We start from the raw sequence: 26,377 nt of genomic DNA on the forward strand, positions 1-26,377 counted from the left end.
GAATTAGGACTTGGAAAGCCGTTATAAGGATACGCATGGAAATTCAGCCAAGGGGAAGCGAGGAAGTCACTTAACAATATCAATAAGTGTAATTTTTGTAAGGTTATGATTTATGTTTGTTTGTGTGTTTTGTTTGCTTATAATTTTGTGAAAATTAATTGGGGAAAAATTGAAGAAGAAAAAAGGAATCCAGATATAAAATTCCTCGAGCATTCCTAAAAGGTTTCTTTGCAGCTGTCCTTGACACTGAGTGAGTTGGATCCTAAAATCTACACTTACTCTTTTTAAAAGTCCTATCTGGTATAAATGCGCTAGACAATTGACGGGAGCATGTCAGAGACTGGCTGGAATGGTTAGGAATGGTGGGAGGCTCCAGCTGGAGAACCCTTCAGGGAAGCCTCAGAAGAGGAAAGCTCCGAGCCAGGGGAGTGTGTGTGTGTGTGGGGGGGGGAAACACAGAAGACTGTTCAGAGGATGAAGGGTGGGGGCAGAGTGGTTGGATGCTGAACAAGCAACAGGCTTGAGTGAGAGAGAGGGAAAAGAGGCAGAAATCACTGCAGACATAAGACAGACAACTGAAGGGGAGGTGGGGGCTGAGGCTGCAACAGATTCACAGGAGCTTGCTGGTCCTACCCTTTTCAGCTCCCCTCCCTCCTTGTCTCCAAGGGCTCAGAGACTTTCGCATGTAGCAGAACAATGATCCCAGAGGTTGTTGTTGAGCAGGCTCCCTGGTGGTGTTTAAGACTGCAGACAAAACAGCTGGATGGGGAGGAGACTTGGAGGGAAGTAGGAGGCCCAGACCATCAATTTTAGCAACTGCTTTACCAGGGCCAGTCTCACTGTAGGTTTCTCTGTTTGTATTCTGTTTCCTTGAATAAAGAATCAACTTTACTGCTCATCTTTGAGTCTCTATGCTCACCTACAGAGCAAGCAGCTTGTGCTGGGCCAAATCCTGCCAACATTCAAGAGGATTTTCTCCCCCTGCAAAAAAGAAGTGTGTTGTCTTCTGCCTCTTTCAAAAGTAGAGGAAAGAAATAGAGAACATATTAAGGGGCACAAGGTGTGAGGGTTGCACTAACTACATTAAATGCATGGCAGGTGGTCAGTGGTGTGTTTACGATACAGTGGTACTTCGGGTTACAGACACTTCAGGTTACAGACGCTTCAGGTTACAGACTCTGCTAACCCAGAAATAGTACCTCGGGTTAAGAACTTTGCTTCAGGATGAGAACAGAAATTGCACTGTGGCAGCGCAGCAGCAGCAGGAGGCCCCATTAGCTAAAGTGGTACCTCAGGTTAAGAACAGTTTCAGGTTAAGAACGGACCTCCAGAACAAATTAAGTTCTTAACCCTAGGTACCACTGTATTGGAAAATATGCCTGTCCATGCTTGATGCAATGTGAGACTCTTCTCTCAAGAAGAGAAGAAGAAGAGTTTGGATTTGATATCCCGCTTTATCACTACCCGAAGGAGTCTCAAAGCGGCCAACATTCTCCTTTCCCTTCCTCCCCCACAACAAACACTCTGTGAGGTGAGTGAGGCTGAGAGACTTCAGAGAAGTGTGACTAGCCCAAGGTCACCCAGCAGCTGCATGTGGAGGAGCGGGGAAGCGAACCCGGTTCCCCAGATTACGAGTCCGCTGCTCTTAACCACTACACCACACTGGCTCTCAGTGGTGCTACCCCAAAGCCACCTCTGCTTAACTCCTGCATGGGTGGGAGTTTTTGCCCCTACAGAAAACAAGCTACTCAGCCACATGGTACATTTAATGTGGTGAATGCAACCTCCCACCCCAGATGGAAAATGTGAAAGCAACTACATTGCAGTTCTTCACTCATAGCCTTTTTGTAGGATGAATCACAAATACCACTAATCAAATGGCTGAAACGGATAAGAGCAGCTTTGCTGGATCAGACCAAAGGCCCCTCTTGTCCAGAGTTTTGTTCTCACAGTTGCCAACCAGATGTGTGTAGGGAGCCTGCAAGCAACACCAAAGTTCAACAGTGCTCTCCCTGATTATGATCATCAGAAACTGGTGCCTCAAATAGTGGATGGAGAGCACAGCCATCGTGGCTAGAAGCCAATGATAATTGCCAAAGTTTCAGCCCAGTACTAACAACAGTTACCCTAATAACACAGCCTTCTAGAAATAAAGCAGACATATGCTCCACAATGAACACTATAGAGTACGTATCTGAAAATAGAAAATATCAGCATGCGAAGCAATCTTCAGAGAGGCACTTTTCTGGGCAATATCACTAATATCATGAAGGAATTAATTCCAGGAATCCAAATGAGACCACAAATGAGCTTGTTAGAAAGAGTGTGCTGTTGGCAAATGGCATGTTCAACTCTGATCTCAGCTATATGTTTTAGATGTCACATTTGATCATTTTGATTAAGCACATTATTATTTCGAGCTGAATACATTGAAAAGCTTTCCCCTGCTATGAAAGCCTCTCTTGAAAACTATAAGAAAGTAAGAGCACATGAGTGAAAAGATAACTTTGATCAGACTTCTCTTGATTTCCCTGTTCTCTGAAGTTGGCCTTGATGCAAGCACTCATGTATTAGGGGCTAGTCTTTTTGCTGCCCCCCCTCAAAATCTTTTATTATCAACCACTCTATGTTTTGCAACAAACACAGGCAATTTAATTCTGCAGTTGCGCTTCTTATTGTGATTCGAGGATTTTAGAAGATCTTATTAGTAATAAATGATTATTACCTATAATTGAATAGCTCCTCAATTAAACTAGAAAGCCAGCAACCCGAAACTGTTACCATTTAATGCACCCACAGCAGGAGGCTATTTGCATTACCAATCAGCCAATTAGCATCCGACTTCTGAAATAAATGAGAAAATAAGTAGATACAAATCTCAAGACATTGAGGTTCAAATATTGGTGTCATCTAAAACTGATGGTGGAAAGTTAGCAATTAGTTTGGCAAACTTTCAGTGAATCGTTTGCCCTTGACATAGAGCCAAATAAGTCTGAAGGGGAAAATATTTATTGTTTTATTTATTAGAATAATTTGAATCATGCCTTTCCATTTATCACAGCAGCAGTAAACAATAACCACCAATTAAAATAATTTAAACAAAAAGCCAAAAAGAGAAAGAAGGCCAAAAATAAAAATAAAAATGAAGGAGCATGGGAAATAATTAAAACATCAGCATCAGCTTCAAGTGCAAAGCATTTTTTTATAAAGTAAAACACCAAACAAATCCCAAAACAAACACCCACCTGAGCAAAGGAAGTTGCCTTATATTGAATGATATGAGTGGTCCAGATAGCAAAATATTGTCCAGAGTGATTGGCAGTGGCTCTTTGGGATTTCAGACAAGGGTGTCTCTCAGCCCTACCTAGAGATTGAATTGGGGGCATTCCACATGTGAAGCAGATGCTCTACCACTGAGTGATGGTGTCGGAAATCAAGCCTTTATCAGGAGAAACTGGCAACTCTCCCAGGCACCCGGCTTGGTCTCCTGTTGACCTCCCTGTCTGCTTTCCCGGCAAGATCCAGGCAGAGGTTGCGATAGGCGATCCTTCTCAGCGTGAGAAGAACACACCCCTCTTTCCTGCCCCCCCCCCCGGCAGGGGAAAGAGATAGACAGAAACGTATTTACATGCCTTTATTTCTGTCTTTGCAGCGTTACAAAAAACATGACTGCTCTCTTCAAACTCCAGCAGTCGAGAGGGGACAAACACTTCTTGTCCAGCTCATATTACACTCTGAGCTAATTCCGGTGCCCTCTGCACTGTGAATTGACTGTCCCTCTGTTTCCCACGGAACAGTTCTAACATTCCATCATGTGTTGTTTTCAAGCTACCAGCAGCTCGCGGCTGCATTGCTTCAATATCGTAACAATTCATACTGGTAGGAGAAAAAACAAACCATCCAAAACCCAAGCCTGCTCCACTCCAGCAACTGGGGGTGCCAGCACAGAGCACACAGGAAAACACGCTACAAGGTATCATTGCTACAATCGTCACCAATGCTTCTTCCCCCTCTGCTAACTATGAATGTTTGTTTCAGTGGTATTGCTCCATCACAGTTTCTTCTGAAAATGATGAACAGTGCCTCCCACTTGCTCCCTTCAAGGTTGAGATGCTCCAACCGAACCATTGCTGCTTTGGGCAAACACTCATGAGCATTTTTTACTTGCAGGATCACAACCCAGATCATGGAATTGGGGGGGGGCACACCTCTCACTGCACACACAGCATTCCACTGCAACCCCCAAAGTGGGCAGTAAAGGTACAGTCACTACAGCACCATTGAGGCGGTGTGCCAACATTGGCAAATCACTCAGGTTGCTCCACTTCCTTCGTCCTCAGGTGGTCTCAGGTAGAATGCGTTCCAGACAGTGCTATTTTTCTAGAAAGGGAGGTCCCAGAAGCCACCGCAAACACTTCCCTTATTCTCCTAGAATAACAATGGTGCCCACCTGAGAGGTGCTGGAGCTGAGTTCTGCTGAGTTCCAGCTGAAAAAAGCCTTGGTTCCTGTTGCTAATGATCAATGTGCTGTGTGTTTGTGCCACCTTGTTTCTCCACAGTTACAGGATCCAATCCCACACCCTGTCCCATGCACACCAGAAAGAAAATGCCACCCTTCAATCACCAGCAATGAACAGGATGTTCCTAAGAGTCCTCCCACTGGGTTGGTTAACTTTTGTTGTTGTTTAGTTGTTTAGTCGTGTCCGACTCTTCGTGACCCCATGGACCAGAGCACGCCAGGCACTCCTGTCTTCCACTGCCTCCTGCAGTTTGGTCAGACTCATGTTTGTGGTTTCGAGAACACTGTCCAACCATCTCGTCCTCTGTCGTCCCTTTCTCCTTGTGCCCTCCATCTTTCCTAACATCAGGGTCTTTTCCAGGGAGTCTTCTTTTCTCGTGAGGTGGACAAAGTATTGGAGCCTCAGCTTCACGATCTGTCCTTCCAGTGACCACTCAGGGCTGATTTCCTTAAGAATGGATAGGTTTGATCTTCTTGCAGTCCATGGGACTCTCAAGAGTCTCCTCCAGCACCATAATTCAAAAGGATCAATTCTTCGGCGATCAGCCTTCTTTATGGTCCAGCTCTCACTTCCATACATCACTACTGGGAAAACCATAGCTTTTACTATACGGACCTTTGTTGGCAAGGTGATGTCTCTGCTTTTTAAGATGCTGTCTAGGTTTGCCATCACCTTTCTCCCAAGGAGCAGGCGTCTTTTAATTTTGTGACTGCTGTCACCATCTGCAGTGATCATGGAGCCCAAGAAAGTAAAATCTCTCACTGCCTCCATTTCTTCCCCTTCTATTTGCCAGGAGGTGATGGGCCCAGTGGCCATGATCTTCGGGTTTTTTATGTTGAGCTTCAGACCATATTTTGCGCTCTCCTCTTTCACCCTCATTAAAAGGTTCTTTAATTCCTCTTCACTTTCTGCCATCAAGGTTGATGGGTTGGTTAACTACTTGCTCCCATACTTCCAGACATGATCCCATTTGAGCACTGACCAGATTCACTTGGGCTTACCACCGGTTCCTTATCTCAGGGAAAAGTTCCTCGCCTACTATGAAAATTTAGCATTGCTAAAAAAGAACATGTTCCTTGAAAAATGGAACAGTTGTCGAGCTTCATCTTGGACCATCAGGCCCTGCCTGCTTGACAGGTGCAACAGGTAACCATGTGAAAATACAACTGCATGGCAAGAACTGCCAAGAATTGCCTTTGGCAAGCTGTTCTAGGAAAATACACGCTGAGCTTACTGAGACAGAACACCCCCACTGGTCCTTATTTAGGCCAACTTGTTCCCACCAGCACTTGTCCAGGAGTCTCCCAAACTCTCCTCCCTTCTGGTAATTTTTCATGCTCTAATAAGCCACACACTATAGGCCATGGAACTTCCTCCCACATATAGCAATCTGTTCACTTCTCTCACCTAAGGACTAATCTCTTCTATGTCTAGCAGAAGGGCAGTGACCTCTAACTTCTGTTGGCATAAGCTGCAGCTAGAGAGAGAGTTGCTCCATTCTTCGGCTCTTTTCCAAAGGCAGTCTATAAGTTTCTGTGAGTCCTTGATCATAAGGTTTCATAGAAACATAGAAAACTGCTTTATACTGAATCAGACCATTGGTCCATTCAGTTTTGGGCAAGGGACATTTCCAACCCTTAGTGGAGATGTTGGGGATTGAATCTGGGATCTTCTGTAGCAAAGCAGATGCTATAGTCCTTCCCTTAGATATAGGTACAAAGGAATATGGCTTATACTAAGCTAGACCATTGGTCCATCTTGCTGAATATTGATTTTCTGATCTGTTTCAATCAGGGTTTTGGCACAGAAACTGCTTTGGTTGCCCTGTATGATGACCTCTGTTGGGAAAGAGACAAGGGAAATGTGTCCCTTCTTATTCTCCTTGACAGTGCTCCCCCCCAAAAAAAAATGTTTAGAGGTCCTCTCATTTTCCTACTCATATTGAAATACTTCCCCTTAATGAGGCCAAACTTAGATTGACAAAATATTTAGGAGTATGCATACCCCTGCGTGCCCCCAGAAAGAAAGCACTGCTCCTCGACCTCTCAGTGGCATTCAATACCACCGGCCATGGTATCCTTCTGGAGTGGCTGTGTGAGTTAGGGGTGGGTGGCACTGCTTTGGAACGATTCCGGTCCTACTTGGATGGTTGTTTCCAAAGAGTGATGCTTGGGAAGTGCTGTTTGGCTCCATGGAGCCTTCAATGTGAGGTTCCTCAGGGTCCAATTTTATCCCCCATGCTGTTAAATGGATGAGTGGAGTCATCTGGAAATGTTGACTATGTTGTTAGTAATATGCTGATGACACAGCTCTACTCCTCCTTCACATCTGCAGGTGAGGATATGCTGGACCACTGTCTTGCCTTGATAATGGACTAGATGAGAGCCAACAAACTGAAGCTCAATCCAGATAAGGCTGAGACACAGGAGGGATGGGAGGTTGATGGGGTTACACTCCTTCTGAAGGAGCAGGTATGCAGCTTGGGGTACTTCTGAATCCATTATTGTCACTTGAGGCTCAGGTGGTTTTGGTATCACTGAGTGCCTTTCATCAGTATTGGCTGGTGGCCCAGCTGACCCCTATCTGGACAGGGATAGCCTAATTTATGTTGTCTGTGTTTTGGCAATCTCTAGATTGGATGACTTCAATGCGTGTGAAGACATTCTGGAAACGGTGGCTGGTGCAGAATTTAGCAGCCAGATTGTTGCCTAGGACAAGACAATTTCTGCATGTGAAGGAGATGCTCCACCACTGAACTGTGGTCTTTCCCCTAAGCTTCCTCTCTTTCCCGCTACCAAAAGACTCACTGGGAACCTATAGGGAGGCTATTGCCCTCTAGATGTTGTGTGGCTCCAACTTGCCTCATCCCTGATCATTTGCCCTGTTGACTTGGGTTGACGGGAATTGAAGTCCAACAACATCTGGAGAGCCACTGTTTTCCCTAAACCCCAGTTTTGGCAAAAATATCATGCTGTTCCCTATTGCCATCCCTGGGTCTGATGTTTAGAGTATGGCTGTATTACAGTATTACAGTATGGCTGTAATCACCCCAAGTGGCTGAGGAGTTTCTTCACACAAAGGTTTTTTTCCATCTGGAGTTCTGCTGATTAGGACTGCATTTTCTAGTGATCTCTGTGATCCTTGATGTTTTATTCAATGTTCTGCCAGATATTTCTTTTGGGTTGTATGGAGCACACTCAAACTAGTGGATGTGCTTATCTATGCACAAAGGTGTGCAGATGAGTGGATCCCTGTCCTGTTCATCCCGTGCCTCTTACAAGGACAATTTCATGGACTGCCATTTTTGTTCTCATTACAAACTTTGGCCCAAGGACAAGGTTTCAGAATTGCATTGCATTATATTCCCCGAAACACACTCGTGTGCTTTACAATTCTGACCTTTCATCATTTTGTATTTTGATTGGGGTGGCCATTCCACAAGGCTCTCCAGAGCTCAGGAAGGCTGTAAAATCAGCAGAATGAATGGAATGGCTATAGCTAGTAACAATACAGAATACTGAAAAGGTCAACCCAGCCCCATCTCCTTTCCTATAACTCATGGAATATGCAGGACCTTAAATATTCTGCGCTGCATTCATGTGACAAAGGGCTCCAACAAAAAATAAAATAAAGGGGAGGACTGGGAAGGGGAAAAAAAGATGCAGCAGGCTGCATTAATCCAGTCTGATAGCAAAGTTAATCAACAAGTCAGGGATGAGAAATAGCGGAGAACCTTTCTCGCAGCGGTGGTAGGTTCCATTATATTTTCTGCCATGTTTTGACTTGTTTTATAGCCTCCCTCCCCCCAGCATAGTCCTATTGGCAGGAGTTCACATGCACTGAAGATGCTGAAGATACTGGAGGTACAGGGAAATGCACAGGTACAAGAGACAACCTGTCTCCATAATATACAATGAATCAGCATTATTTGGAATACCTTCCCGGAGGAAGTAAGACGGGTGCCGACACTGTGTTCTTTTCAGTGCCAGGTTAAGACATTTTTATTTGCCCTGGCTTTTAAAAATTTACTGTTGGGGCCTCCAGATTGTCACTCTTTTACAGGAGGAAGAGAAGGGCAAAACTTTGCTTTAGCTTTGCACAATTAAAGTGGATTCAAGGGCTCTGTCTCCCCAGCACAACAAATCTACTTTTAAAAGAGAACCAGACATTTTACTGTTTGTGAAGTGATGGGGAAATGGGTTGACACATATGGGACAAATGGGAAGCCGTATAACACTCAGCAAGCAAATCAGGAAGAGTGTAGGGTGAATTTTCATTGTTGCAAAAAGCTCTGCAAACAAATCAGACTGATTGCTCAAAAAAGACTGGATATAATCTAACTCCATGTATGCTTTGTGCAAGCAGATCAGGATGAATATTCAATAAACAGGTCATCTAGAGGGGACCTGTGTTGTTTCAACCGGTTGAATAGTTTTCACTTTAATTTTTTTCATTTTTTATTATCTGGGTTGTTGTTGATGGTGATGATGATATTGTACCCCACCCATCTGACTGGGTAGCCCATATGTTTTTTTTAAATATTGTATTGGCATTTTATGTTGATGTACACTGAAACATTTAGAAGCTCTGGGATAGAGGCAGCCCCTTGAGGGCAGGTCTAGCACACAAAAGCATCTAATGGCAGGGCTTGCTATGATTTGCCTCTAATGATTATGTCATAGAATCATAGAATTGCAGTATTTGGAAGGGGCCCGAATGTTCATCTAGTCCACCCCTCAATGCACGAATCACAGCTAAATAATCCCTGACGGATGGCCATCCAATTGTTTGAAAACCTCCAGAGAAGTAGAGTCTACCACCTTTCTAGATAGTGAGTTCCATCTGCCAATCTTGTACAGCAGATTCTGGTGAAGTTATGGAGGTGATTGTGTGCAAAGGTCCTTCCTTTCTCTACTTTGAATCTTCCCACATTCTGCTTCTTTGGATGTCTACAAGTTCTAGTGTGATGAAACTTTCAGAATGCAGTCCCTGACAGATTAATCCCAAGAGAATGAAGCCCTTAGCCGTAAATGGGAAAAAGAGATTCACTGCTCGATTTACTGGCTCCCAGTAGCTGTGCAACTTCTACTTTTGGCTGTGTTGAGCTGGTGGAAGGAGGGAGGTGGTGTTGCATGTATAAATTACTTCAGCTGAAGAAATGAGATATCTGCTGATCAAATTCTTCAGGATCCTAAGGCACTCATAACTGACTCATGTTTGCTAAAATCCAGCATTAACAACATATTTAAACAGTTCCTACAGGCAGCTTCCCTCTCCTGGGATCTTATGAGTTGGTTTTTAATTTTCCACAAAGCCTCTGCAGTTTACCTTTAAATCCAGTTTTCTCTTGAGCTCATCTAGACTTAGTCATGTCCCAAGGGAGATCATTGCACTAACTGTGAGTGAATTCGTTCCCAAGAGTCCTCCCCCCTTCTATATTTTGCTCCACCACCTGCCTTTCAGATATTCTATTTTCTTTTAGGCTACCACTTCAAATGCTTTCACTAACCAGTCAAAATATGCTTATTCATAGATACTTGGATATAGTGATGCCTGCTTATCTATGAAGGCAGTCCTGTAGGATTGCTTCATGAATAAGACATTTATTTCAGCAACTATAGCGCTGTATTAGTTGCCCTGTATTGTTCATGAACGAGCATAGTAAGTTATATACTGTGTACTTTAACTCTACCCACATCTTAGTTCCATGCATAAAGCTAACATGTAGACCAGGGCTGGGTGATATTTCTGGTCTTGAGGGCCAAATATAGTGATGCACTGGGGCCCAGACAACCATGTGTGTTCATGAACAATACTACCTATATCTCTTTCTCTTTCTCTTTCTCTCTCTCTCTCCCTCTCTCTCCCTTTAACTTTCCTGCCCGCCCAGCTTTCCTGAAGCAGCCAAGTTTGTATTACCAGCACTGGCAGCAGTGGTGGAGAACTTAAAGCCTATCCCAGAATTCCCAGTGGAGAAATGATGAATTGTTATTAGCAGTGATGGGATAGTAGCCCAGGTTGGATAGGAGTGATGTCTCTGGGATTGGACAATGTGGTTACTTCAGGAGAGATAGTAAATGACATGAGTACCTACGGGAATTTTTCCAGGAGGTGAGGTCAAAATAAAACCAGAATCTTTATGGCATTTGGAGTTTAAATGCATCAGCAGAAGTTGAACACTTAATCAATACTGGAAGAGCAGAATATGTTCATAGTGTAATCACAATGAGACTGGAGTTTATGAAATTAAGTTTATTGCAGGAAAAACATGGTTGATAGGATAGATCCTGATTCTAACTAAGATGAAGAATGCAATGAGCAATCCATGCTCGCATCTCAGCAGAAGACACACACAAGATGTCTCATTTCCCGGGGTGAGGATGAAGAAGTAGAAAGTAGGAAATGAGGCCAGGAGCCCTAAGTATCTGTCTAGCACTGAAGGAAGGTCAGGAGATGGTCTAGGAATCTCGAAGGTGCATCTCTATCTACTCTTTCCCACGCAGACACATCAACATCCAGTGCAAGCTGAGTTGCATCCCTACACTTCCAACAAAACTATCCTGTTCTCCCTCACCTCTCCCAAAAAGAAAGAGAAGAATAGTACATTTTGTACATTTTGCCTCATCTATCAGGGTCTACGAATGGCAGAAACTTTCTTCTTGTTTGTTAATGAAGTAGGGTACTGACCTACATGGGGGGAACACCTAAGGAGGAGGAAGGAGGAGGAGGAACAGAAGGAGATATAAGGAAGAGGTGAATTTGTTGAGTTCAGGTTTTTTGACATAGGATGGCTGGGTAGTTGGGGGTGGGGTGGAAGGTGAGGGCAAAGAGCAAACTGGGATGCAATATCCTGAGTTCATATACCAATTGAACTTGAGTGACACAGAGCTGCCCCTTGGGTACTAGAGGCTATTCTTAGGAGATGCAGATGGCTATAGATTAAGTTACCAGTGGGACAGCAACTGTTATTCTCTTCAGGGATAATGAAGACCAAATAGATGCTTGCATTTGAGTTAGCTGCTGGCAAATTATTGGGCACCTAATAAAGCATTAAGCGTACAACTAGAGTTTTTGTACCTCTCAATTCCATAGAAGAACTAATCACACTTTAATGAAGGTAGCCATTCTATGCCCAGATTTGCTTCCTCTGTGCCCTTTCAAGGACTGTACCCTTGCATTGGCCAGAACATGTGCAGAGATCCAGTTGAACCAAGCTCCTTGGTAACAGAATTGAAAAGGGCTATATATAGGATTATGAAAGTGGCAAATGTTTGGAGTTTAATTTGTATGTATGTAACTAGGATTGATGCTTTTGAATTATGGTGCTGGAGGAGACTCTTGAGAGTCCCATGGACTGCAAGAAGATCAAACCTATCCATTCTTAAGGAAATCAGCCCTGAGTGCTCACTGGAAGGACAGATCCTGAAGCTGAGGCTCCAATACTTTGGCCACCTCATGAGAAGAGAAGACTCCCTGGAAAAGACCCTGATGTTGGGAAAGATGGAGGGCACAAGGAGAAGGGGACGACAGAGGACGAGATGGTTCTTGAAGCTACCAGCATGAGTTTGACCAAACTTTGGGAGGCAGTGGAAGACAGAACTGCCTGGCGTGCTCTGGTCCAGGGGGTCACGAAGAGTCGGACACGACTAAACAACAACAAGAACAACAAAAACTAGGAAGCTTATGTAGTTTTGTGAATATAGTTGTTAAATAGTGAATTGCATGCATTTTTTGCAGTGTAATATGCTGCTCTTTCATGGAAACAATATTGAATTAATTAATTAGTTAAAGCATACTACTTGGATTGGAAAGATATGAAATGTCAATTAAAGGGCTTCACAATCAGTGCTTCAATCCACTTCAATCAGTGTTTCATCCAGCCTGGGCATTGCCTTTATTTGCTCAAGATCGTTTAGTCACCGACCACCAAGTATGCAGCATTTTCTTTATTACCAATCCTTCACAACACATCTGCAGCACTAACCAACTTTGCACTAAGGCAGGAGCTGGCAGTGAATTCAGCAATCAGTGCAGAGCAGAATCCGTGCCTGTGGAGCCCCGTCCCCACCTATATGAACCACCAGAGTATGTGCTGTGAGGGTAGATTTTGAATGCCAGTCTATTTGTCTCTTTCTTTCCTCCCACTCTCTCTTTCTCTTCCCCTGAAGGCAAACGATGTTCGAAACAACAACAGAAGGGAAGAAAGGTATGAAAAGATTAGTTTGATCAAAGGAATCTCATGTCACACCAGAAGATTGATTTCTCTGTCCTCCCAGGCTGCCATGCCTCTTTCTCAGAGCTGGCCTTGTGGATGCTGTTGAGTTCATTTCCTCAGCTCTCTCTATGCTTTGTGTGTCAGCCTTTCAATTAGGCCTTGACTCCTTTTAATATCACCTACGTGGGCCTCATGTCATGTCCCTTATTTCCACACTTTCAAGACCAAAAAGCGCAGTCTTTGACAGCCACTGGCACTGATGTGGAGAGCCTCTAGGCTGAATCATGTGGGGGCAAGGTGACTTTCAAATGTTACAGTATGTAGAATGGCAGAACATAGTCACATGGAACTGATTTTGGTGGCCTCCATACTAGGATTAAGGTTGAATAGGAATTTCTCAGAAAAGAACTTTTCTGATACTTTATTATTATTTTATTTTTTAGTTCCTAATTAACTTTTGAAAAACGTTGATTCTCTCCTTGTAAACTTCCAATGAAATGGCTTGCCCAATTTGACTATCCATGAATGGAGTGGAGAATTTTGGGCACAACTGTGGATTCAGTTTCGTATTAATATCATTGAAGGAAGCAGCGGGTTGTATCAAAGTTTGTCACACTCAGAGTAGACCTGTTGAAATATATGAACAAGACTAATTGAGATCCAGTGGATCTTCTCTGAGCAGAACTTGACAGGATTCTACCCACTGTGCTTTTCTCCCGGTCTTTCCATCTCTGACTATTCCTTCTTTCATCTTGGAATATCAGCAACCAATAAGGAATGAAATGAGGTGAAATTTCAGTGAAGAGTTTTCTGATTTTTCCAGATTATTTCCCTTTTATCCCCCACCCAAGCTATTGAAAATATTATCATCCTGCAGGAATAATACTCCCCTTCACCTCACTCAAACAGCATGGATAACTTTGGGGGTTTGTTTTTCCTCAGTGCTACCTGTAATATGGCATATGAAGTGGCCCTGATGCCCTTTCTGTATAGAAATGATGGAAAAGCAGGTACTAACCAGTTCAGTGGCCTGGTCAAAATGGTGGCACATCTGATTCCCTCTGTCACTCCGACAGAAAAAGCTAATCTTCAATTCAAACTGGACTTCGTACCTGCCACGTCATTTGCTCTGCTGTTGCATTTGCCCCTTGCCCCCCTTGTCTTTTGCTGTTTCTAAGCAGCTGAAATATTGTACCAAAGGTAGTTCCACATCCCAGACAAAAAGCTAATGCTATTCTAGGCTGCATCAACAGAAGTACAGTGTCCAGATCAAGGGAAGTAATAGTACCACTCTATTCTGCCCCAGTTAGACCTCACCTGGAATATTGTGTCCAGTTCTGGGCTCCACAATTTAAGAAGGAGGAGGAGGGCAACCAAGATGATCAAGGATCTGGAAACCAAGCCTTATGAGGAACAGTTGAGGGAGTGGCATATGTTAAGCCTGGAAAAGAGGAGACTGAGAAGAGATATGAAAGCCATCTTCAAAAATTTGAAGGGCTGTCACGTGGGAAATGGAGATGCCTTGCTTTCTCCTGCTCCAGAGAGTAGGAGCCAAACCAATGGACGGTGGAGGACTTCTGGCTTTAAAATTTCAGTGGTGCCCTGTGCAATGCCTAAACCTTGATGCCCCACCACTTCTCACCTTCCATTGCTTGTCAGTGTTACATCACCCCCTGCTGCACCCTCTTGGCTTGGTACCCAGTGCAGGTGAACCAGTCGTGCTTTCCTAAATCTGCCTCTGCAATGGATTCAAGTTAGGAGAGAGGAGATTCTGACTGAACACCAGGAAGAACTTTCTGACAGTAAGAGTGGTTTGACAGTGAAATGGACTCCCTCGGACGTTTGTGGACTCTCCTTCCTTGGAGATTTTTAAGCAGAGGTTGGATGGCCATCTGTCAGGGATGCTTTAGTTGAGATTCCTGCATTGTAGTGGGTTTGACTAGATGACTCTCAGGGTGCCTTCCAACTCTACAATTCTATGATTGTAAGCACCAGCCTGGGAAGAGGCAATGGTTTTAATCCCTCTCCTTCACACACACAGTTGCACCGGGGCAAAGGGAGGCTTAAGTGACTTTAAGTGATTTTTGGCATGCTGTTTTAAGCTCATCCAAAATAATTTCCCTCAGTGATTTGGGCTCTCCGAGACAGCCCAGACTGACCTCCATCACCACCCCAAATCAACTACTGGAGATAGCAATTTCTTTTGCAACTCAACTGATTTCATTTCATGCAGACATCCTGCACTCGAGGATCCTGAAAACCTGGGCTCCGAAAACTTGTTGGTTTCAAGACTCGTTTGTGATGACTGTTGGATAGGGATGGAAGAGAGTTTATTTTTTATGCATTTTGAAGTAAACCAATCTAAATCACATCTTCCAGACTAATATGAAGATGTGAATCATCAGTTCTCCTGGTTTTTCATTTCTCTGAATCATGTTACAGCTCTTGATGCAAAAATGTTCCACAATCCATAATCCTCCCACATGTTAGTATTAAATATGTTTAGAGAATTGTACTTTGAGATAAAATATGTATTTTGTGATAAAGTATTTAAATACACGCTTCAGTATTTTTTAAAATAAAAAATCACAGATTAATGTGGAAACAGAATGAAATGGACTTATGAATAATTGTAAAATTGACACGAACCAGAAAGTAGTGTTACTATCTCTATCATTGGATCAGATTCAAATTGTCTTTATTTGCATCTGATCACCAAGCCTAATGAGTTAAGAAGTTGAACTCCATAGAATTCTAACTCAGAACCAAATAAACTACCCCAAGGTTAAATTCCTTTGGCAAATCGAAGCATACCCCTTTAAAAATGAAATTTCTTTCTTTCTTTCTTTCTTTCTTTCTTTCTTTCTTTCTTTTTTCTCTTTCTTTCTTTCTTTACAAAATGCAATATTAAAGTGAAATAAAATGATTTTATGTTAATCTAAATAACATTATGTAAAATCTTATCACTAGGCCACAGTATGCCCTACAGTCATTTCTACTTATAGTGTCTGCTCACACAAGCAATGCCAACATCACACAAGTGCAGATGTGTCTGTTTCTTTTCCCTTCCACAGTCACAGAACACAAGCTTGGTACTCACCATTTGGAACCCTGATCCATTTGCTGGGTTGGGGTCCAGGTATATTTTCCATTATGCCACTACAGTATATTATTATGTAGTTATTTTCATGGTGCACCACAGAGTGCACCACAGGAGCTTGATGGAGCCGGAGGGGAACCATGTAATCATATTTGTGTGCCTGGTATCAAACCACCTTTTGCATAATGGGGATAAAAAAAGCAATCCAATTTTCATAATGCCAGCTCATGATGGACAACGTCGATGGAGTCTCACCATAAAATGGGATCTGAAATTGAGAGGCCAGGGAGCAGCAGGGATACAGGTTTTAATCCAATAAATCCCAGGGAGAAATTGCTGAGGATGCATGTTAACAGATTAAGTCAATTTAAGGCATCTCAGTTGGGAGGAAAGTGGGGGATCTGAGGTTGTGCCAAAACATATCATTGTTGTATAGCTTGAGCCATAAATATAGCACACTTCTCTTTTTGTGTACTATTCCTTCCATTACTACCTCCCAGCAAGGCAAGGAACAGGCCCACAGAAGCTGCAGAATTGCTGTCCATAATTAGGAGCTGGATAGAAGAAAAGGTTGCACCAGTAATGACCAGGGTGAAGAGCCTTGCTGCCCCTCCCCTTTCTGGATCGTCAGTGGAACCCTGATCCAGAGTTTTCTTCAGTGCAATACTCATCCTTCTGAAAAGGACTCAGAAATAAAGCTACTTAACCTTCTGCTTTGGATTTTGCTTGGATCCATTGCCATTGTTGGTCCTGGGATGATTCCGGAGGATTTGGAACGCATGGCAAGTTGGAATGCACTATCCCCAATCTCATCTGGATCAAGGTAGCAATGAGGGACAATCTGAATCAGAGCTCCAGTGCTGGCAATTTGTGCAGGAGTACTCAGTTCAGATTGCATGCTGTTTGCCCTCAATGCCCTTTTAACTTGAAATACAAGGGATTTAACCTGGGGCATTTTAAATTCAAACCATGTGTTCCGCAAGTGAGCTATGGTGGATGATCTGCAGTTATGGCAGACTCAAACAATGAACCAGAATTTATTTCAGAAACCTGTTATTCAGGGGTGGATGGAGAAAACTATATAGAGTATTTATGAAAGATACTGGAAGGCATGGTTCATCCTGCCTTGCCCCTACCATCACGCTCCAGCCCCACCCAGCATGCTAGAACTGGACCCATTTCTAAAGATTATATTCCTCTGCTTCCCACCTGCTTTTACCAAGGAAGGGCCAACCACTCAACACTCAATTTCTAAATCAGATAAACAAATGTTATAGCAGCAAGCCAGCCTCTTAACCAAGTCTTCTGGTAAGACTTGGTTACACCACAACCCTGTCCTCAGTGGAAATCTTAGTAAAATGTAGTGCAGAAACTGTACTGACATGTGGGAGCTGCAAAGAAATGTTGCAATATCTCCTCATTTCTTAACAGCTGAGATCCTGTTTCAAGTTTTAGCCAATAGCCATCACCTCTTCCAGGGTAGTCAACCCCATCTTCAACTTCCCATCTTTCTCTTCAGTTTTCACCACCTTTTTTTGCTCCTTTAGCTTTTTTTAAAAGAAAGAAAGAAAGAAAGAACTTCTGTTCTCTCAAGTATACCAATACCTCCTTCTTGTTTCTTAGTAGCCCTATTTTGACTACAATCCTTTTGACACTCACACTTGAGTTTGCTATTAGAAGAGAAGAAGAAGAGTTTGGATTTGATATCCTGCTTTATCACTACCCTAAGGAGTCTCAAAGTGGCTAACATTCTCCTTTCCCTTCCTCCCCCACAACAAACACTTTGTGAGGTGAGTGGGACTGAGAGACTTCAGAGAAGTGTGACTGGCCCAAGGTCACCCAGCAGCTGCATGTGGAGGAGTGGGGAATTGAACCCAGTTCACCAGATTACGAGACTACCGCTCTTAACCACTACACCACACTGGCTATTAGAGAGAGGGGAAGTGGTAAGTCCAGAAGGGGACACACACACACACAGAGAGAGAGAGAGAGAGAGAGAGAGAGAGAGAGAGAGAGAGGTTGCTTGTAGCTGCTTGTCAATTAAGCTCCTAAAATAAAACTTCTTGCATTTCTTTCAGTCATAGCAATGGTGTTGTTGTAATCAAAACAGCATTTGTCACTATCAGTTTTGGAGGAAACACAGTCAGTTGGAAAACTTCTCTTTCCTTGCATTGCTTCATCCATCTTTCTGTCCCGCTCTTGAGTGGTCAACATAATCAAATGCTACATTTACATATCCCTCAATGTTCTTTTCATACAAATAGCGTATCAGTTACAGCAATTTGCAACCTGCCTTTGCAATATGCTCCACAGCTTGAACACCTCAAGTGTAACATACATTTTTAATCTGCAAAAGCAAACAGTCTACATATCAATACGCTTGCTTTATCCATGAAACCATTTAGATGTCATCTCTCATAATTTTCTTCCCTGCTTCCCCCCACTCAGCTTGAGCTTCTAGGTAATAAACAAGCATTTTTCGAGTGAGTGTGTGTGTTTAGAAGGAAAAGAACAAAGGGGGAGGAAGGTGAGATCAGAATGAATGGCTGATTCTTCAACACATTGTTTTTATCATCCACCACAGCTCTTTGATGGCTCTCTGAGTGGTTGCACTGTAGGGGAAGATGGTAAAGAGATTGAGCTTCAAAAGTAGCATATTTCCTGATGCTATAATGTGAAAGTAAAGAATGCCCTTGGTATAAAGGCAGTAAATGCAAACATGGGAACCTTTGTTAAGTGATTGCAAGCTTAGGAAAATTCTTTAGTTAGGCATTTGAAACTGTCTGCACACACATGCTAAATAAAGCTAAATGTTAATATTTCACATTTTCATTATTTCCCCCCACAAAGCAGCTAACAGTAGTGACAATCCAATACATGTCTCAACATCATCATCATCATCATCATCATCATCATCATCATAATCATCGTTGGCATCACAATAAAAAAAAGGTGGTCCATATAAATAGCAAAATTCAATCAACAGCAACAAATAAAAATATCAGTGGGTGGATGAAGCACTTACTAGTTCTGGTGACAGTGACCAAAACATTGCATGAACAGATGCTTGCTTGTGTGATGGGGCTTTCCCTTCCTCTCCTCCCCAGGCATATATCACATGCACTCCAATGTGCTCTGTAACCCATAAGAGCTGATTGTGAAAATGTGGAGTTGGAGAGGAGAGAGAAAGCGAGGAGAGGAGAGGAGAGGAGAGGAGAGGAGAGGAGAAGAGAAGAGAAGAGAAGAGAAGAGAAGAGAAGAGAAGGAAGTTCTATTGGATTCAACCCAGTGGCTCTATCTCCAATACATCTCCTTGAAAGAAAAGAGTAATAGGATTTTTTGGCATCAAGCCATAAAAAATGATATTTTCTATTTAAACTATTGGGGATTATCAGGAGCAAATAATTTACAATAAGATTACTCCCTGTAACAAGACTTCTGAACAACTGGATTACTAAATTGTGGAAGTGGAGGAGTTAAAAATAAATTCATGGAAGGAGGATAATGGCTTCTAGTCATGATGGCTATATTACCTCCAGTATCAGAGGCTTCCCAGCTTCCCATGGGGATCTGCAAGAACAGGATGCTGGACTAGATGGGTTCTTTGGCCTCATCCAGCACAGCTTTTATGTTATTTACCTTGAATTTATCCAAGGATGGACCCCTGACTTTCACTGGACTACTCAAGTTTTAGAGTAGTCTCATGGAAGTCACTTGACTTCAAAGGAAGTCCATTTGTGGAGGACAAGGCTCTCAATTGACTATTGGTCATGACAGCTATATATTAGCAGGTCCACATCCCTGGGGAGGAGTACTGCCACACAGGTTCATTGGGTAGCAGTGCCTCTGGAGTTGGCCCTGCATGTCCCTCCCCTTCAAAATTGGAGACCTGATGGAGGGAAATCTGACTCCTGGTCCTTGACAGGATCTTAATTCATCTTGTTGTTGGTCTGATAACCAGAGCTCTTTGACAAACAAAAATGGCCCCTGTTGTAAATTATAACAATATATTGTTTATCCTTTTATTGTTTTGTATTTAAAATATATCCAATGAAACTGTCTGGACCTATACTACAGCCATGAGAATTACGGCTATGGTCTAAGTCCATTCAGACAATGCCATAGCAATGCAGGAATTTGTTCCTCCATTGCTGGAATATTAAGTACCTGCATGTTATCACAGAATATCAATGCCAACTGCATTGTGATTCCTACTGATGTATTGCTTATACTGCATTTTTTAAAAACAACAGCAGTATATTTCTTAATTTGATTTTTCCCTTTCTGCATTTCCCCCCCTCAAAACATTCTTTTAAAAACTTTACTGTTTTAATGAGTTTAATGAGTTTTACTGTTTTATTATTATTAATAGAGAGATCCAGTACCACTCACATTAGAAGCCCTTCCTTCCTTCCTTCCTTCCTTCCTTCCTTCCTTCCTTCCTTCCTTCCTTATTTTTTCAGAAGAAGACGAAGAATAAGAAGAAGACATCATTATTTATCACCATTGTTATTTAGACACAGACCTTTCAGGTCTAACTAAAGATGATAAGCATCTTCTCCTTGTAGTTCCTAACAGCAGTGTCCACTAGCCAGGAAGGCAGTGGAGCACACAGTGCCTTGTAATAATATCACAAATATCGTAAATTACATTTTCATACTTGCAGGGAGCCAAGTGGGTTATACTTCATTAAATGTGAGAATCATAGCTCATATTCAATCCCTATCACTCTGCTGCCTCCACATTGTTAGGAGGTATGCACAGAGATCACAGTGAAGAGTTTGTTGTTCTTGCATACCTCCATTAAGCCTTCACCTTTCATGTCACTCGCAGGAAAGACTAGATATAAAGGATGAATTTTATTGAGGCCCCTGCTAACATGCCCATTGATTATTGTAAAAAAGGAGGTTAGCCAATGTGGTTCCCTCAGGATATAGCTGGACTTCAACCCCCATCAGCCTTAGCCAGCATGACCAGTAACCAGAACTCATGGAAGTTATAGCCAGTGCTATTTTTCTAGAAGAACAGGTCCTGGAACTCACCACAAATTCTTCCCTTGTTCTCTTATGACGACAATGGAGCCCACCAGAGAAGTGTTGGAACTGCGAGTTCTGGCTGACACCCCACCCCCGGTTATAGTTCAATAGCATCTAGAGGGCACCCAATTGGCTATCCCTGCTCTACTTCATTAGGCTTCCATTCACCCAGGCCTTGGGTAAGCCTGTTTTGATTGGAGTTCTTCAGCTGTGATCTGTGAGTCACCGGTGGCCCAGAGGCGTCATTCAGGTGGTCCATGCCTGTCAAAATACAGTTTAAAACTATATAACATATAGCACTGTGCTGTAAAAGGCAGGAAAAGCAGCTCTCCAAGACCCTCCGCAATTTCCAAGTGCTCTAGGGCATGGGAGCTTGGGAGCCACTGGTTTAGATTGCCCAAGGTCCTGGATGGTGGAGACTTTTTTGTATGTTGCTTGTATTCCACCTTTCTTTCGTTATCTGATCCTGCTTGTGTGGTTTTATATTGACATTTGTATTCAGTTGTGCTTTCATTAATTGTCTTGTAAGTCACCCTGGGATCCATCCAGTTGAATGAATGGATGGGTGCTGAAGGACCATCAGGTGCTATGATTTTAAAATGAAATACTCATGCTGCAGAATGCCCAAGGCATTTTGCCTCTTGTGGCAAAGGACAAATGGCACCTCCCCAATTCCACATACAGAAATTGGCTGGACCGCCAGTTGACTCTTTCTTCAACACTGCTTACTTCAACCACACCTGAGGCCATCAGGCTAACTTAAGGGGTGCAGTGCAGACCACATGGAGCATACAGCGGAGAAGGCCAGGGAAATGAGAAACTGAAAGAAACAAAAATTGACAGATTCGTCCATTCTTCTTCTCAAGCACTTGCGATAAAACCAGATTTTAAAAGAGCTGTTATAAGCTTGTATAGTGCTATGCAATGAGCAGTATATTTGTCATGCCATTCTTTTGGGGTCTCCATATTGTTCAACTTCATACTGATAAGCTGTCGGTTTCTTTTTCTTTTAAAAACATGCCTGAGGTTTTTTTCTGTTGCATTCACAAGAAGGTTAACAATGCCAAGAAAACCAGTTTATTCCCTTTTTGCTATAGGACTGTACACATTTTATGTGGACGTGTGAAGCATCATCCATTAATTGTTTCACATGTCTTGTAAAGACACAAGCCCAGGCTTTCCTTGATCTATAAGGTTAGTTCTTGTATTAAAGCAGGTATGGCCAAACTTGGCCCTCCAGATGTTTTGGGACTACAATTCCCATCATCCCTGACCACTGGTCCTGTTAGCTAGTGGTGATGGAGTTGTAGTCCCAAAACAGCTGGAGGGCCAAGTTTGGGGATGTCTGTATTAAAGATACAGATAAGAACAGGAAATCACCAATAGTACTTCATAATAATGCTTCATTTATGTTTGTATCTCTGTTTTTCTTACACAGTTTTCATAAAACAGGGGATGCAGTGCAGTGCAGACCACATGGAGCATACAGCTCTGTCATAAGAAGAGCCTGATGGGATAAGACCATTGGCTCATATGTTCTCACAGTAGCCAATCAGATGACTGCAGGAAGCCTGCAAGCAGGACCTCTACCCCAACGGAGAAGGCCAGGGAAATGAGAAACTGAAAGAAACAAAAATTGACAGATTCGTCCATTCTTCTTCTCAAGCACTTGCGATAAAACCAGATTTTAAAAGAGCTGTTATAAGCTTGTACAATATTTACTGATGACGGCAAGAATCTCCCTCGTTAGGCTTTGAATGGGTGTAAATGTGCCAGATGCAGAAACTCGGCTTGAAAAGCTCAGAGATCTTGCTATTGTAGAGAAAATAACAAATCCTGATAAAAATCAGAGATGAGATAATGCACACGGCCCTTTAAGGTATGATGAGAACCTTTCTGGAAGCGGGGCATGCTAATATACATGCTTATTGCAAACACAGACTTTGGAGTTGGAAAGGTTTTTAGTTTCTTGTGCATATGAGAGAGAAGTGATTTTTATAGTGCTATGCAATGAGCAGTATATTTGTCATGCCATTCTTTTGGGGCCTCCATATTGTTCAACTTCATACTGATAAGCTGTCGGTTTCTTTTTCTTTTAAAAACATGCCTGAGGTTTTTTTCTGTTGCATTCACAAGAAGGTTAACAATGCCAAGAAAACCAGTTTATTCCCTTTTTGATATAGGACTGTACACATTTTATGTGGACGTGTCAAGCATCATCCATTAATTGTTTCACATGTCTTGTAAAGACACAAGCCCAGGCTTTCCTTGATCTATAAGATTAGTTCTTGTATTAAAGCAGGTATGGCCAAACTTGGCCTTCCAGATGTTTTGGGACTACAATTCCCATCATCCCTGACCACTGGTCCTGTTAGCTAGTGGTGATGGAGTTGTAGTCCCAAAACAGCTGGAGGGCCAAGTTTGGGGATGTCTGTATTAAAGATACAGATAAGAACAGGAAATCACCAATAGTACTTCATAATAATGCTTCATTTATGTTTGTATCTCTGTTTTTCTTACACAGTTTTCATAAAACAGGGGATGCAGCCAGTGTTTTTTTTGGGGGGAGGGGGTAGAGGAAAGCCACCTCTCAAAGCAGAAGGGGGCATTCATGTAAGACCCTTAAGATGTAGGGTGGAGGGGAAACTTGATTCAGCTCACCTTTGAAGGCGAACCTACCCAATTCACAAATTTCAAATCACCAGCCAGCCTTCGATATTCAAGCTACTCTGAATTTTCCCATACACTTCTCCAGTCAGGTAAAGTGTACAAAAATGCATATACAGTGGAAACTCGGGTTGCGAACGTGATCCGTGCTGGAGACACGTTCACAACCCGCAGCACCGCATCTGCAAATGCACGGGGTGCGATTTGGCGCTTCGGTGCATGCGCAAAGCACGATTTAGCGCTTTTGTGCATGCGTGACTGCTGAAACCTGGAAGTAACCCGTTCCAGTACTTCCAGGTTTCAGCATGTCTGTAACCCGAAAAAACGCAACTGGAAGCATCTGTAACTCAAGGTATGACTTTACTTACCAAAACACTCACAAAAATCCATTATGTTAGGGGGGATTGGTATACGAAAATGTGTATATTAGGAGTAATGTTAATGAATTTTCACATGGGCTTCTGGTTGTTGTTGTTTTTAAAAAAGCTGAAACTGCTATGGAAAAGTGGATTATAAAAAATTGAAACTGAGAAACACACACACACACAGAGAGAGAGAGAGAGAGAGAGAGAGAGAGAGAGAGAGAGAGAGAGAGAGAGAAGCCACACACTCACCAGAATGCTGGAACAGAATCTGTATGTGCACAGCTCATAAGTCCTGTTGAATGCATGTGGGGTACTCAGGGTCACCACCTATGCAGGCATTCCCACTATGAAGGCAGCCCACCCCCTATGCAGGCATTCAGATTGTGTGCTAACTTCACACCTGAAGAGAGGAGAGTGGGGATGAGCATGCCAACTTTGCCCTCTATCCCCCCCCCGTCACCCTCCACAATTTGTACGTCACACAGAGGGCCTCCATGCATTGAAGGAACTTCCCTGCTGCAGACAGTTGCATTTCCAACTTGTGGAATATAAAGTGAATTCACAATATGAATGCTTCAATAGAGCTAATATGATACTTGCACTCACTTTGTTTTTATATGGTCCTGCTGCGACCACCATGGGAGACTGGTCTTGTAAATCACAGATAGGGAAATGTCTTCGGCCCAAGGAGCATATTCCCTTCCAGGTATCCTTCTGAGGGCCAAATCCCATGGTGAGTGGCAAAATTGGATGGAGAAATGAATATAAAATTCACTTGTGTACAATAAGTTTGCTTGCACACAAACTTGTGCAAACTTGGAGCCAGCATGGTGTAGTGGTTAAGAATGTTGGACTCGTAATCTGGTGAACCGGGTTCACTTCCCCGCTCCTCCACATGCAGCTGCTGGGTGACCTTGGGCTAGTCACACTTCTCTGAAGTCTCTCAGCCTCACTCACCACACAGAGTGTTTGTTGTGGGGGAGAAAGGGAAAGGAGAATGTTAGCCGCTTTGAGACTCCTTAAGGAGCAGGAAATGCGGGACATCAAGTCCAAACTCTCCTCTTCCTCCTCAGACTCCTCTCTACCCCAGACAAGCAAGAGACACAGCAGCCAGCCAAAAACCCGTAAGGTGACAAGCAGGGCCTGTAATGAATGTGGCCTGCGGAGGGGCAGAGTACCCTGGGGGAGAGTCCTGAAGAGCAAATATAGAGGTCTGGAGGGGCCCATTTGGCCCATGGGCCTGAGGTTCTGCATCCCTGTTGTGAATCATTCTCAAATGTCAAAGTTTCCTTAGGATTACTTTGGATTAACATCCTTGGCGCTTTCACTTCCAGTGAGATTGTACTGTATCTCTCACTACCATCTGGAAATAATAGGGTGGTTTATTTTTTCAACTAGTGAACATATATCCCCTCCCCTCCCTGCCCCCGTCACCCTGCTTCGTAATGATACTTGAAATGTTTCATTTCTTGCAGCTCTTAAAAATTAAGTTAAAGATGCCTTTAGGCCTAGCTGTGCAGGATGCTTAAATATTTATAGACAAACCTGGAAGGCTTGCAGAAAGAGACCTTGGAGAGAGGATGGACACTGACTAAATAGACCTGACTACTGTTATGCATTGCAGCTAAGATTTTGGAGCACACTTTCACTTCCCCTTAAAAAAGTGTCTGCACCTTCGTTCCTGTCTTCTGACTGAGTACAACCTGCAGTCATCTATAAATGGATGGAAGGAAACTGCATAGGCTGAAAAGGGACTCCCCCCCCCCAAATTTGTATTCCAATTTGAATGTTTATTTCCATTGACAAATTCTCTCTTTTGCAACCATGAAAGCCTCTGTGGGATTTGACTATGAATCATTTGCTTAATTTGTATCCTGGGTAATGACTTGTTTTTGCCACGCGGTCCTTCTGTTTGTGAATTAGATTTTGGAATGCATGACTTTGCCATTTGCAATTCAGGATTTCAATATTTCAGTAACTACTTGCCTAGTAACATGTACAACATGTCTGTGATACCCCAGTTATTTAAAAATTGAGGGGGGGAATGAATTATGAATTGTGCATTATAAATTCACAGAGTGATAAAATGAAATTTCCTCTGCAAGGCTTGATTGCAAACATTTGCATTTAAACAGAACTTTGAAGCTGAATTTGCTTCTTTCAAGTTGTTAAAAGAAAGAAGCTGTTTATTTAAAATACCCCTCACTCTGCTTTTCAGCTAAAAAGGCTCCAGGAGTGGCTTAAATAAGATCAATAACAAACAAGATAATTCCTGCTCTCTAATGACCTAAAATACATGATACAAAATGAAAAAGGGAAGAGGAGGGAAGAGGAATAGAAGCACTAAATTTTTAAAGTGACACGGTGATTCTTATAAAGACTAGCTAGAATGGAGGCAACTCAGGAAGAGGAAGAAACCAACAGACCTAGCCAGTCAGCAGACGTGAAGAAGTGGTCCTGTTTCAATGTGTTGG

Source organism: Podarcis liolepis (genome assembly GCF_965112155.1).
Source record: "Podarcis liolepis genome assembly, chromosome: 16".
Lineage (NCBI taxonomy): Eukaryota > Metazoa > Chordata > Lepidosauria > Squamata > Lacertidae > Podarcis > Podarcis liolepis.